Source organism: Nicotiana attenuata, chromosome 2 (assembly GCF_001879085.1).
Source record: "Nicotiana attenuata strain UT chromosome 2, NIATTr2, whole genome shotgun sequence".
NCBI lineage: Eukaryota > Viridiplantae > Streptophyta > Magnoliopsida > Solanales > Solanaceae > Nicotiana > Nicotiana attenuata.
Window position 1 is genome coordinate 68456073 of NC_031990.1, and position 13773 is coordinate 68469845.

Consider the following 13773-nt stretch of genomic DNA (forward strand, 5'->3'; position numbering starts at 1 on the left):
TCTGTTTCAGACTCGTGACAACCAATATTACCCCCCAGAGCCTACTTTCAAAGCTCCAGAACCATATTCTTACACTCCTCATTTTGATCTCCCGACCGAAACTGAAAAGCCTCCTAAGAATTCTGAGCAGGAGGAGACGATTAGGAAAGTCAAGAGCTTGGAGCAATCTTTCAGGAATATGCAGGGGCTAGGTGGTCAAGTAAGTGTGGCGTATAAAGACTTATGTCTGTTCCCAGATGTTCAATTACCAGCTGGGTTTAAGATGCCCAAGTTTGATTTATATGACGGGCATGGTGATCCAATGGCACACCTGAGAGGTTTTTGTAGCAAGATGGGAGGAGCAGGCGGGAGAGATGAATTACTGATGGCGTATTTCAGTCAAAGTTTAAGTGGCTCAGCTTTGGAATGGTACACCCGACAAGATCATGGTCGGTGGTACACATGGGACGATCTGGCCCAAGCCTTCGCATGCCATTTTCAGTATAATCTTGAAATTGTTCCAGACCGTCTGTCATTGACGAAAATTGAGAAAAAGCCTGGGGAGAGTTTCAGAGAATATGGCTTCCGTTGGAGAGAGCAAGCAGCAAGGGTTGACCCTCCGATGAAAGAGAGTGAAATGGTTGATTACTTCTTGCAGGCCTTAGAGCCCACTTATTTCGATCACTTGGTGTCAGCAGTAGGGAAATCCTTTAATGAAGTGGTAAAAATGGGAAGCATGGTAGAGGAAGGACTCAAATCTAACAAAATCATGAGTTATTCAGCAATCAAGGCGACCACCCAGGCCATTCAAAGCGGCACTGGAGGTGTACTGGGAAAGAAGAAGAAAGAGGACGTTGCAACGATTGTGTCAAGAGCTTGGTCCAGGGGCCCATCACCTTACTATAACCAGCCTCGACCCCACCACCAGCCTTACCCCCACACTCCATATAGCCCACCACAATACTACTACCCACCGCCAGATCCCCACTTCTCTGTCCATCATGCTCAGACATATACTCAACCTCCCGCCCACGCACAATGGCGTGCGCCAACCCCACATAATACCTACCCATCTCCACAAAATACCTATCCACCCCTAGAGCCTACAGAAATCCCCCTGGAGCAGGTTTCCGACCAAATCAAGCCTTCAAGAATGAGAGGTTGCAGAAGCAGAAGACTTTCACCCCACTGGGAGAATCATATACTAGTCTATTCCACAGGTTGAGACAGTTGGGTATGTTGAATCCGATTGAGCCTAAGCTGCCAAATCCCCCTCTGAGAAATCTTGACCACTCGGTGAGTTGTGAATATTGTTTAGGGGCTCCAGGGCATGACACAGAGAAATGCTGGAAGCTGAAAACAGCTATTCAAGAGCTCATTGATACCCATCAGATCGAGGTTCAAGCCCCGGAAGCTCCTAATATTAACTAGAATCCGTTGCCGGCCCATCATGAGACCAATATGATTGAGATAGTGCATAAAGGAGGAGAGCCTAAGAAGCCAACAGACTGTAATGATGATCAGGTCCTGTGAAGTCAGGCCGAGTGACAAGTCAACCAGTGGGAAGTCTTTGATCAAGTTGAAAGAGACAGACAGTAAACCAGTTGTGGTAGTTCAGAAGGAGTCTTCAAGCGGGGTTGCAGTGAAAAAGGAAAAGCAAAAGTGGTAGTACCAGGGGCAGCAAACAAGCCTGTTGTAGTCGTGGAGGGTGCTCGCACAGAGCCTGTTATTATCAAACCAGTGACTCAGTTACCAATAGTCAACAGCAAGTTCATCCCTTGGAATTATGGCCGAATGACAATGATTTACAAAGGGGAAGAGGTTAAAGAAGATGTCTGTGAAACCCATGGTCTGACCCGCTCGGGGAGATGCTTTGCCCCTGAGGAGTTAAGAAAAGCCAAAACCGCCAAAGATAACCCAGTGTTAATGAAGAAAGCTGTGACCGAAGAAGAGGCAGAGGAGTTCTTGAGGAAGATGAAAATGCAGGACTATTCTATTGTAGAGCAGTTGAGGAAGACCCCTGCCCAGATTTCATTGCTCTCATTGTTAATCCATTCGGACGAGCACCGCCGGGCGTTGATGAAAATCTTGAACGAGGCCCACGTTCCTGACAAGATCTCTGTAAACCATCTGGAAACGATAGCAAACAAGATTTTTGAGGTAAACAGAGTCACTTTTTCTGATGATGAATTGCCCATGGAGGGTACTGAGCATAATATAGCCCTTTGTCTTACGGTGAAGTACGAAGATTCCGTGGTTACCCGGGTACTGATTGATAATGGGTCCAGCGCAAACATTTGCCCTCTCTCCACCCTGGACAAATTGAAAGTGGACAACGAAAGAATTCACAAAAACAGTATTTGCGTTCGGGGGTTTGACGGTGGAGGGAAAGATTCAGTCGGGGACATAGTGCTAGAGCTGAAAATTGGGCCAGTTGAATTTACTATGGAATTCCAGGTGCTCAATGTGGCGGTTTCTTACAATCTTTTGTTAGGCCGACCCTGGATTCATGCCGCCAAGGCAGTGCCGTCTACCCTGCACCAGATGGTCAAATTTGAATGGGACAGACAGGAAATTGTAGTGCACGGCGAGGATGGTTTGTGTGCCCAGAATGATGCCATTATACCCTTCATCGAAGTTGAAGACGACAAGGGGCCGTGGGTCTATCAGGTTTTTGATACAGTATCGGTTGAAAAGATCCCAGAAGGGGAGTGTGTTCCAATTCCGAAGGTAGCAGCCGCATCAGTCATGGTGGCTTCTGAGATGTTGAAGAATGGTTTCGTACCTGGCAAGGGTTTGGGTGCGTCTCTGCAAGGTATCGTACAGCCGGTGTCTCTCCCCAAGAACTTAGATACTTTTGGTCTGGGGTTCAAGCCTACAGCTGCAGACATAAGGCGAGCCAGAAAGTTGAAACAGAGAGAATGGGTTCTTCCAAAACCTGTCCCACGTCTCTCCCGATTCTTTGTCAGGCCTGGTATTAAGAAGCGCCCAGTAGCAACAATACCCGGTTCTGTGGTTGGTCCTGATAAGGAGTTGCTTGACAGGTTTGAAAATTTGTTCGACGAGGTGAATATGGTGGAAGCTGGAGAGGGATCGAGCAAGGCGGACGCGCAATTTGTGGGGCCCAGTGCAAAGATCAACAATTGGGAAGCTACTCCTCTTCCTACTCGGAGGGAGTCTTGGTAGTCAGCTTTGATTTTTCTTTCAGTTTAATCTGGATTATTTCCAGGGTTGTAATTCAGATTCTATGTTCCGTCCTTTGGATGAGTCAAACCTTGTTATCTTTAAATTTCAATGAAATGCAATTTCCCTTCTTTTTTATTCCTGATAGTTTTTATTTTTGTTTTTTCTTTCTTGTACAGTCCTTTTTATGCTGGTTTCAGTGACATGACATGCATGAGGAATCTCCGGCCCAGTCTTAAATGCCAATCTAATTCTGAAATAATAATACAAGAAATTGAATGTGATGATGAAGTGGAATATGATGATGATGAGGCTTTTGAAGAGATCAGTAAAGAATTAAGCCATTATGAAGAAAAACCCAAACCTAACCTGAATGATACAGAAGCAATCAACTTAGGGGATCAAGATAATGTACGGGAAACTAAAATAAGTGTCCATCTTGAACCATAGCTCAGAGAGGAGATAATTAAAGAACTTTTGAGTACAAAGATGTTTTTGCATGGTCATATGACGACATGCCAGGTCTAAGCACCGACTTGGTGGTTCACAAATTGCCCACTGACCCGGCATTTCCCCCTGTCAAGCAGAAGTTGAGGAAATTTAAAACTGATATGAGTGTGAAGATCAAAGAAGAGGTCACCAAGCAGTTTGACGCAAAAGTCATTCGGGTCACGCGATATCCCACCTGGTTAGCCAACGTTGTGCCTGTTCCAAAAAAGGATGGCAAGACTAGGGTGTGTGTCGATTACCGTGATCTCAACAAGGCGAGTCCGAAGGATAACTTCCCACAGCCAAATCCACATATTGATTGATAATTGTGCCAAACATGAGATTGGCTCTTTTGTGGATTGTTACGCGGGTTATCACCAGATCTTAATGGATGAGGAAGATGCAGAAAAGACGGCATTCATCACGCTATGAGGAACGTACTGCTATCGGGTCATGCCATTCGGTTTGAAAAATGCTGGGGCAACCTACATGAGGGCAATGACAACCATATTCCACGACATGATACACAGGGAGATGGAGGTTTATGTGGATGATGTAATTGTAAAATTCAGGAAGCAGTCTGACCACGTCAGGGATCTGAGAAAGTTTTTCCAAAGGCTTCGCAGGTACAATCTTAAGCTCAACCCTGCAAAATGCGCTTTCGGTGTTCCATCTGGAAAATTGTTGGGGTTCATAGTCAGCCGTCGAGGTATTGAGTTGGACCCATTAAAAATCAAAGCTATACAAGAATTTCCACCTGAGGTAATGAGTTTGTTGGGGAGGTTGAATTACATCAGCAGGTTTATTGCTCAGCTTACGACAACGTGTGAGCCTATCTTCAAGCTGTTAAAGAAGGATGCTGCGGTCAAGTGGACAGACGAGTGTCAAGAAGCATTTGATAAGATAAAGGGGTATTTGTCAAACCCACCGGTGTTAGTCCCGCCAGAGCCAGGGAGGCCTTTGATTCTGTATTTGACGGTTTTGGACAATTAGTTTGGTTGTGTGTTGGGTCAGCATGACATCACTAGCAGGAAAGAGCAGGCAATATACTATCTCAGCAAGAAGTTCACATCTTACGAGGTTAAGTACACTCAGCTTGAGAGGACATGTTGCGCCCTAACTTGGGTAGCACAGAAGTTGAAACATTACCTGTCATCTTATACCACTTACCTCATCTCTCGGTTGGACCCATTAAAGTATATCTTTCAGAAGCCTACGCCCACAAGGAGGCTCACATAGTGGCAGATCTTGCTCACTGAATTTGACATTGTCTATGTGACCCGGACTGCGATAAAAGCTCAGGCATTGGCCGACCATTTGGCCGAGAATTTAGTAGATGAGGAATTTGAGCCTTTGAAAACTTACTTCCCTGATGAAGAGTTAATGCATGTGGATGAGTTGGAACAGGTCGAAAGGCCAGGATGGAAACTGTTCTTTGATGGGGCTGCCAACATGAAAGGCATTGGGATAGGAGCGGTACATATTTCTGAAACAACGCAACATTACCCTGTTACAGCTTCATTTCTACTGTACTAACAACATGGCTGAGTATGAGGCATGTATCTTGGGTTTGAGGTTGGCTGTAGACATGGGTGTCCAGGAAGTCTTGGTCATGGGGGACTCGGACCTTCTGGTACATCAGATTCAAGGGGAATGGGAAACACGAGATTTGAAGCTTATACCGTACCCACAATGTTTGCATGATCTTTGTCAACAGTTTCAATCCATAGAGTTCAGGCATATTCCAGGATTCACAATGAGGTTGCCGATGCTTTGGATACTTTGGCGTCAATGTTGCATCGGACCTTCTGGTACATTAGATTCAAGGGGAATGGGAAACACGAGATTTGAAGCTTATACCGTACCCACAATGTTTGCATGATCTTTGTCAACAGTTTCAATCCATAGAGTTTAGGCATATTCCAGGATTCACAATGAGGTTGCCGATGCTTTGGATACTTTGGCGTCAATGTTGCATCATCCAGATAAGGCTTATGTGGACCCTTTGCAGATTCAGGTCCGCGATCAGCACGCTTACTGTAATGTAGTGGAAGAAGAACTTGATGGTGAGCCGTGGTTCCACGATATCAGAGAATATCTCAAGATGGGGGTGTATCCAGTACATGCCACAGGTGATCAAAAGAGAACAATTCGACGGTTGGCAAGTGGATTTTTCTTCAATGGAGGGGTATTGTACAAAAGAACTCCAAATCTTAGGCTGTTGAGATGCATAGATGCTAAACAGGCCACAAATATTATGACCGAAGTACATTCAAGAGTTTGTGGACCACATATGAGTGGGTACGTGTTAGCAAAGAAGATTCTCCGAGCGGGTTATTATTGGCTTACTATGGAGCGAGATCGTATCAGTTTCGTGCGCAAAAGTCATCAGTGTCAAGTGCATGGAGATTTGATTCACTCTCCACCATTGGAATTGCACACAATGTCTGCACCGTGGCCTGTCGTTGCGTGGGCATGGATGTCATTGGGCCAATTGAGCCAGCAGCATCAAATGGGCACAGGTTTATTCTGGTGGCCATTGACTATTTCACCAAGTGGGTTGAGGCCAAAACATTCAAGTCTGTAACCAAGAAAGCGATGGTTGATTTTGTGCACTCAAATATCATTTGTCGGTTTGGGATACCAAAGGTGATCATTACAGACAATGGGGTTAATCTCAATAGTCACCTGATGAAAGAGGTATGTCAGCAGTTCAGGATTACACATCGTAATTACACCCCTTACCGCCCCAAGGCAAACGGAGCAGTTGAGGCGGCCAACAAGAATATAAAGAAGATACTCCGGAAAATGGTGGAGGGCTCTAGACAGTGGCATGAAAAGTTGCCTTTTGCATTGATAGGATATCGCACTACTGTTCGTACTTCAGTAGGGGCGAGTCCTTATTTGTTGGTGTATGGTACCGAAGCAGTGATACCCACAGAAGTGGAAATCCCATCCCTTCGGATTGTTGCAGAAGCCGAAATTGATGACGATGAATGGGTCAAAACCCGCCTAGAGCAATTAAGTTTGATCGATGAGAAAAGATTGGCAGCAGTGTGTCATGGCCAATTGTATCAACAGAGAATGGCAAGAGCATATAATAAGAAGGTGCGTCCACGAAAGTTCGAAGTGGGTCAGCAAGTGTTGAGACGTATCCTTCCACATCAGGCTGAGGCCAAAGGCAAGTTCGCCCCAAATTGGCATGGGCCGTTCATCGTGACGAGAGTGTTGTCCAATGGTGCTTTGTATTTAACAGACATAGAAGGCAAGTGTGTAGAAATGGCCATCAATTCTGATGCGGTCAAGAGATATTATGTATGATTTTCTTTGGTCTAATTGCATTTGTTTGTACTCGGCATGTTTTGGAGATTGGAATGACGAAGGCATTTTGTTCTGCTATCTAAACACTTTATCCTTTGTTACCCCTTTGAGCCTTATTTATTTTCTTTCATACCCCTCTTTTGGAATCAGTAGCAAAGTTCAGAAACGCAAGCATAAAGGATAAGTAAAGTTCAGAAACGCAAGCGTAAAGGATAAGTAAAGGAAAAGAGAGAAAAGAAAAATGAAAATGAAAAAGAAGAAGAAAAGAAAAAGAGTAGAAAAAGAAAAAGAAAAAGGAAAAAGAGAAAAAAAAAAAAGAAGAAAAGGCAAAAGAAAGAAAGGAAAAAAAAGGAAGAGAAAATGGAAGAAAAAGAAAGGAAAAATCACAACAACAAAGTAATTTGTATGACATGAACTACGTTCGACCTGATTCCTTTTAAGGATACGTAGGCAGCCTCACGGTTCGGTCCCATCAAAATAAAAATCCAAAAGTCCCCAAGCAAGAAACTGGGGCGGAAGTTGTGGTTGTTGTAAGAAATCTAATTCCGAAAGTTGTAATTTTCGAACCCATGCTGAATTGTTTTGAGCCTTGATACCCTTTCTTTCTAACCCTATCCCAAAGCCCACGTTACGGTCAAAAGAAAGACCTTCTGATCAATCTTCGAGAGATGCCAAGTCAAGCAAGTAGAGGTGATTCTTTTCAAGGGCAACACTCTGGTCCAAGCAGGAAAAAATAATCAAAATGAGAGAGTCTTATTGGTGAAAACCCTCACAGGCACCTTAAGGCGAAAGTAAGTTGAGAAGTGAACAAATAAGGGAGGTCTGTGGGTGAAAAACTTTCAGGGCACCGCAGGATAAACGAGGTTATGGTTTGGGTGAAGAGATCAGGTTATGGAATTCCGGGGCAGCAAAAGTATGGCAACTGAAAGTTGATTGGTTGGACAGATTGGGCTGGTTAATCCGAAATGCATGTCATGATCATTGGTGCCAGCTGTTCCACTCAGATAAGTCTCTTTTCCTTTTCCTTTTCAGCAAGTCGTCTGATTTTGGATTTTCTTTATCCTTAACTCTCAAGGTCATTGCATTTCACTTCTTTTGGGGTCTGTTTCTCTAAAATGTTTCAATATCAGTCTTGTTCAAAGCAAAATAGAAAGGATTTCAAAGCTCACTACCAGCTTCCAAAATTGCAAAGCACAGTGTGGCCGGAACATACCAAAGATAGCAAGGTGTAAAGTGGGATATAAGGAATCACCAGAAGTTTCATCAGTGGAATGACTTGGTAATTTCATGGGAGATGCAAAGGTTCAGAGAAAGGGGTCAGAGAGGTAAAACAGCGGTTTGGGTATAGAACACTCGGGTCATCAAGGGTCATGAGGTTTGAGGTCAGTCAGAAAGTCAAGCGGTTCAGGGCCAGTTCAGGGGAAGCATGTCAAAATAAAGCATGGCAGCGGAAAAACCTTCAGCAAGAATGCCATCAACTAACCACCATTTTAAACTGATAAGATTTTCCTTTGATTGAAACATGGGCAGGAAATTTCATTTGTTTCGGAGGAACTCTCCGTAGGGGAAGAGCAAGCACCAAACAGGTCTGATCGTAAACTTTGAGGACCCTCACGGAAAATGGGACCTAGTTTAAATTTCAAAACAATCATGAGTAGCATAATTTGGCGTAAATATACCCCAAAGGAATATAAGTTGGCCTCAAAATTTGCATGTTTAAGATATAATTCAATTAGGAGTTGTCAGGACCCCCCTGAATAATGGGACCTAGCTTTAAGAGTTCCATTAGATGACAAGATTTAGCGTATATCTGTTGTAGGGAAATATAATTTAGCCGTAAGAGTTCTGTTGTAGGATAGTATAATTCGGTCGTAAAATTGTCACTTTTAAATAATACTTGATTTTCAGGACCCTCCTGAATAATGGGATGTAGTTTAAGACCCTCTTAGATAACAAGGTTTAGCGGAAGTCACACCTTTAGAAGATATAATTTCGATTTAAAACTGTCATTTAATTAGGAGTTGTCAGGACCCTCCTGGATAACGGGACCTAGCCTTCAAATTCTTAGTAATATTTGGCAATATGATTCAGTTTAACACTCACCTATGTACCCAGCTACCAAACTGGGGCAGAAAATTTTCTTTGTTTTTGTCTATTTTGTTGAAATCAGGAGCCCACCTGGAGAACAGGGAATACAATTCAAGTCAGCAATCAGGAGCCCACCTGGAGAACAGGGAATACAATTCAAGTCAGCAGTCAGGAGCCCACCTGGAGAACAGGGAATACATTTCAAGTTCAGCAGTCAAGAGCCCACCTGGAAAACATGGGAATACATTCAAGTTTCAGCAATCAGGCGCCCACCTGGAGAGCAAGGGAGTACAGTTCAAGTTTCAGCTTTCAAATTCTTATTGATATTTGGTAACATAATTCAGTTTAACACTCATATATATGCCCAGCTACCAAACTGGGGCAGAAATTTTCTTTGTTTTTGTTTATTTTGTTGAAATCAGGAGCCCACCTAGAGAACAGGGAATATATTTCAAGTCAGCAGTCAGGAGCCCACCTGGAGAGCAGGGAATACATTTCAAGTCAGCAATCAGGAGCCCGCCTGGAGAGCAGGGAATACATTCAAGTTTAGCAGTCAGGAGCCCGCCTGAAGAGCACGAAATACACTTCAAGTCAGCAATCAGGAGCCCGCCTGGAGAGCAGGGAATACATTCAAGTTTAGCAGTCAGGAGCCTGCCTGGAGAGCAGGGAATACATTTCAAGTCAGCAGTCAGGAGCCCGCCTGGAGAGCAGGGAATACATTCAAGTTAAGCAGTCAGGAGCCCGCCTAGAGAGCAAGGGAATACAATTCAAATTCAGCAGTCATGAGCCCACCTGGAGAACGGGGAATACATTTCAAATTCAGCAGTCAGGAGCTCGCCTGGAGAACAAGGGAATACATTTCAAGTCAGCAGTCAGGAGCCCGCCTGGAGAGCAGGGAATACATTCAAGTCAGCAGTCAGGAGCCAGCCTGGAGAGCAGGGAATACATTCAAGTCAGCAGTCAGGAGCCCGCCTGGAGAGCGGGAATATATTCAAGAAGCAGTCAGGAGCCCACCTGGAGAGCAGGGAATACATTTAAGTTTAGCAGTCAGGAGTCCGCCTGGAGAGCAGGGAATACATTTCAAGTCAGCAATCAGGAGCCCGCCTGGAGAGCAGGGAATACATTTCAAGTCAGCAGTCAGGAGCCCACCTGAAGAGCAGGGAATACATTCAAGTTTAGCAGTCAGGAGCCCGCCTGGAGAGCAGGGAATACATTTCAAGTCAGCAGTCAGGAGCCCGCCTGGAGAGCAGAGAATAGGTTCAAGTCAGCAGTCAGGAACCCGCTTGGAGAGCAGGGAATACGTTTCAAGTCAGCAGTCAGGAGCCCACCTGGAGAGCAGGGAATACATTCAAGTTTAGCAGTCAGGAGCCTGCCTGGAGAGCAGGGAATACATTTCAAGTCAGCAGTCAGGAGCCCGCCTGGAGGGCAGGGAATACATTTCAAGTTTAGCAGTCAAGAGCCCGCCTGGAGAGCAGGGAATACATTTCAAGTTAGCAGTCAGGAGCCCGCCTGGAGAGCATGGGAATATATTTCAAGTTCAGCAGTCAGGAGCACGCCTGGAGAGCATGGGAATACATTCAAGTTCAGTAATCAGGAGCCCGCCTGGAGAGCAAGGGAATACAATTCGAGTTCAGTAGTCAGGTGTCCACCTGGAGAAAAGGAAAGCATCTCAAAGTGTAGTTCAAGTTGGCAGTCAGACATCCACCTGAAGAAAAGGAAAATATCTCAGATTATAATTCAAATCGACAACAGAGGAATTTCACCGGAAGAATACAAGTCGGCATGGCAACAAAAGCTGCAAGATCAAGTTTGAAGAGATAGATAGGTTTTGTAATTCATAGATCATAGTTTAGTATAGCTTCTTTTTATTTTGTCATGGTGTAATAAAAGGGGTTCAGTAAGCAGTAGCAGCAGCAACAACAGTGAAATCACAGCTTCATGGTAGTCCCAGCTACCAAACATTCATGAATTACGCTGACCTGATTCCTTTTTAGCCAAGGATATGTAGGCAACCTCGGAAGCAGGGTGCGGTCAAATTTTTCAATAATGCTTCCCAAGGAGTATTCAAACGGGCAAAAATCGCTCGTATCCGCTCACTTTATCTTTGCACGAAAACTCTTCGTGTTTCCGAGCAAAGAGGGGCAGCTGTGAGCACATGATTTTTGCCCTATATGAATTACTCCCATAAATTCAAAATAAAATAATGTCTTTCACTGTTTGCAATTTTGTGAATTTTTGTGGTATTTTCTGTTAATTGTTTGCATTTGTCTGTGCATTTTTATTTTTCATTTAATTATTGAAAAAATACAAAAAAAATATGTTGCATGTGCATTCAGGAGTTAATTAATTAGTAATAAAGTTATTTTATAAAAAAGGAAAATCACAAAAAATAGTTTAATTTGCACTTTTAATTTTAACTTTTACTTTGAGTAGCTTTTCTTTTAATTTGTTTTTAATTAACTGTGATAATTATCATTTAGGTTTAATTAGTTTTTTTAAGGGTTAATTAGGTTTTATGAATTAATTTAGATTTTAGTTTAATTTTTGAAACAAAAAAAAAACAAAAGAAGAAAAACAAAAGGGAAATTAGAAAATTGGAAAAAAAGAGAGAAGGAATTAGCTTGGAATCAGTTTTATTTGGGCCAGTCTCAGTTCAAACCTTAAAGCCCAATTCATTTCCCCCTGAGACCCGTTAAACCGGCCCAAAAATCCACCCTTGCCCGGTCCGTTTTCTCCATAAACAAAACGACCCCGTTTAAATAAGCCAATTGATCTGGGCCCTCCAATTCGTTTCATCCAACGGTCCAAGGCATGGCTCAATATCCACTTAAGAATGTCCAAAATGTTCAGAGACAACCCAGTTTCTCGTCTGTTATCTCTTGTATCCCTCATCTCTCACAACCCTAGCAACTTTGAGGGTTCCGCCATTGTTACAGGTGGTTGACCTCCCCAAACACCACCAAAATTTAACCACACAACCACTGTTCGTCTTTGAATCCCAATCCACCGCCTCCTCTCACCAAATCCCCACCAAATCGGGCCAATTCCAGATCTAAAAAGAGGAGAAGAAAAAGAAAATTCCCCAAATCTTCGAGTTTCAGAGGACGGTTAGGGCTGAAATCGCCATTGGTTGTTTGTTCTCGATGAGAACACTCGATTGATGCCGATTTCGGGTCGAATCGAAGTCCACCTGAGGTTTTTCAAGCCCCGTCCGCCTGCCTATGTAGGTATCTCTACCTCACTCTTCGTTTTTCACCATTGTCACCTCTGTTCCCTTCTTTTCTTTTTTTATTTATTTATTTGCTGTTTTCTTAAAAAATTTGCTATGTTTGTGTAATTAAGATCGAGTCGTCTCAGCATGATGTTCAGTTTGATTTCGGATTAGTTTTGTCAGTTTTTACTTCGTTTTTTGTTTTTGGGTCTAAAATTAGAACGTGAAGTCGTTTATTGGATTGGGGAATTTATCTGCCTAAATTTGAAATTTGTTCCTCTAAGGGTAAGAAGCCCAGTTAGTTGTTTTAATCTTGATGAGGCAGGAGCCCAAAGTATTTGGATAGTTAGGGGTGCCAGGTTTGCTTGTAAGGTAATTTCAGGGTCTTTAAACGGTATTGTGGTTAGGGAATCTTTAGTGTAACAGAAATAGGAAGCTTCTAGGAAGTTTGGGTAGGGGTTTTAATCAACTTTCAGACTTTTGGTAGGTTAGCTTGGGTAACAAGTCAATATTTGAAGGATTTTTAGGCTAAAAATGAGAATTGAAGAGGGGCAGGGTGCAAAATTGAAAACCTGAGGTCTACCCTAACTCCTTGCCTATAAAGGCACTTTAAACTTGCCTTGTAAGGAGAGCTGGGGGGGAGATAAACAATCAGGAAAAAAATAGACCTAAGAGATAGAAATTCCAGAAGAGAGAAATGGCTAAAATCAAAAGAAAACACTGTTTCATTGCATTCTCTTTTGATTTCTAAATTTCTTCAATTACTGAAATATTTTTCCTACTCTTTCTAATTGAAATGTTCTGAGTTTGGATTTTGAAAAGCCTTGGGTTAAGTCCTGCTGATTGGCTACTGTTTCATTGGTCTACACAAGCCAATTTTACTGTTCTACTGAATTTGGAAGCCGATCTCTATTGCTGCTCTACTGTTATTAGATCGCTGACTCCCTATCTTTTGGTCTCTTCTCATTTCCAGGTAAATCTATAAACCATGGAGAACAAATGACCACAAGGGTCCATGTGTGTCTGAAAATTTGAATGAATGAAGAACTGAAAGGAATATTGCTTCTCTGCTTCTTCTCTTTTGTTTTTCCTGTTTACTTCTGTATTAAATGTAAGGGTGTTTGTTATGTTAACTTTCCGGACCCTTGATGTGCTTTAATATTGAACTAATGTGAGGTTTTGGGCTGAACTCTAGATTATTGACTAGCAGTTGTCTTGTACATGATAGTTAAGGCTAATACATATGCAATTGTATGATAATGTGGTTTGGAAATCATGCTAGTATATTCTATATTCATCTTTGCATCTGAATGAGTAAAAACATCCATTGATTGTGGTGAGGGCCTTAGTATTGACTTTTGGGGAATCCAGGAGACAATTGGGTTCAAATGTGTTGGTTTGTTAGCTGTCCATGTTAAGGTGAATTCAGTTCAATTTAGTCATTGAGAGGTTCATTGATTGTTCATTGTTGCCTATAGAACTGGTTGTTTAGGTTCATAGTT

General features: G+C 42.9%; 1 pseudogene; it reads left to right on the forward strand.

Annotated features, from left to right (window-relative positions):
- LOC109220650 lies at positions 1441-6972 on the forward strand (annotated as a pseudogene).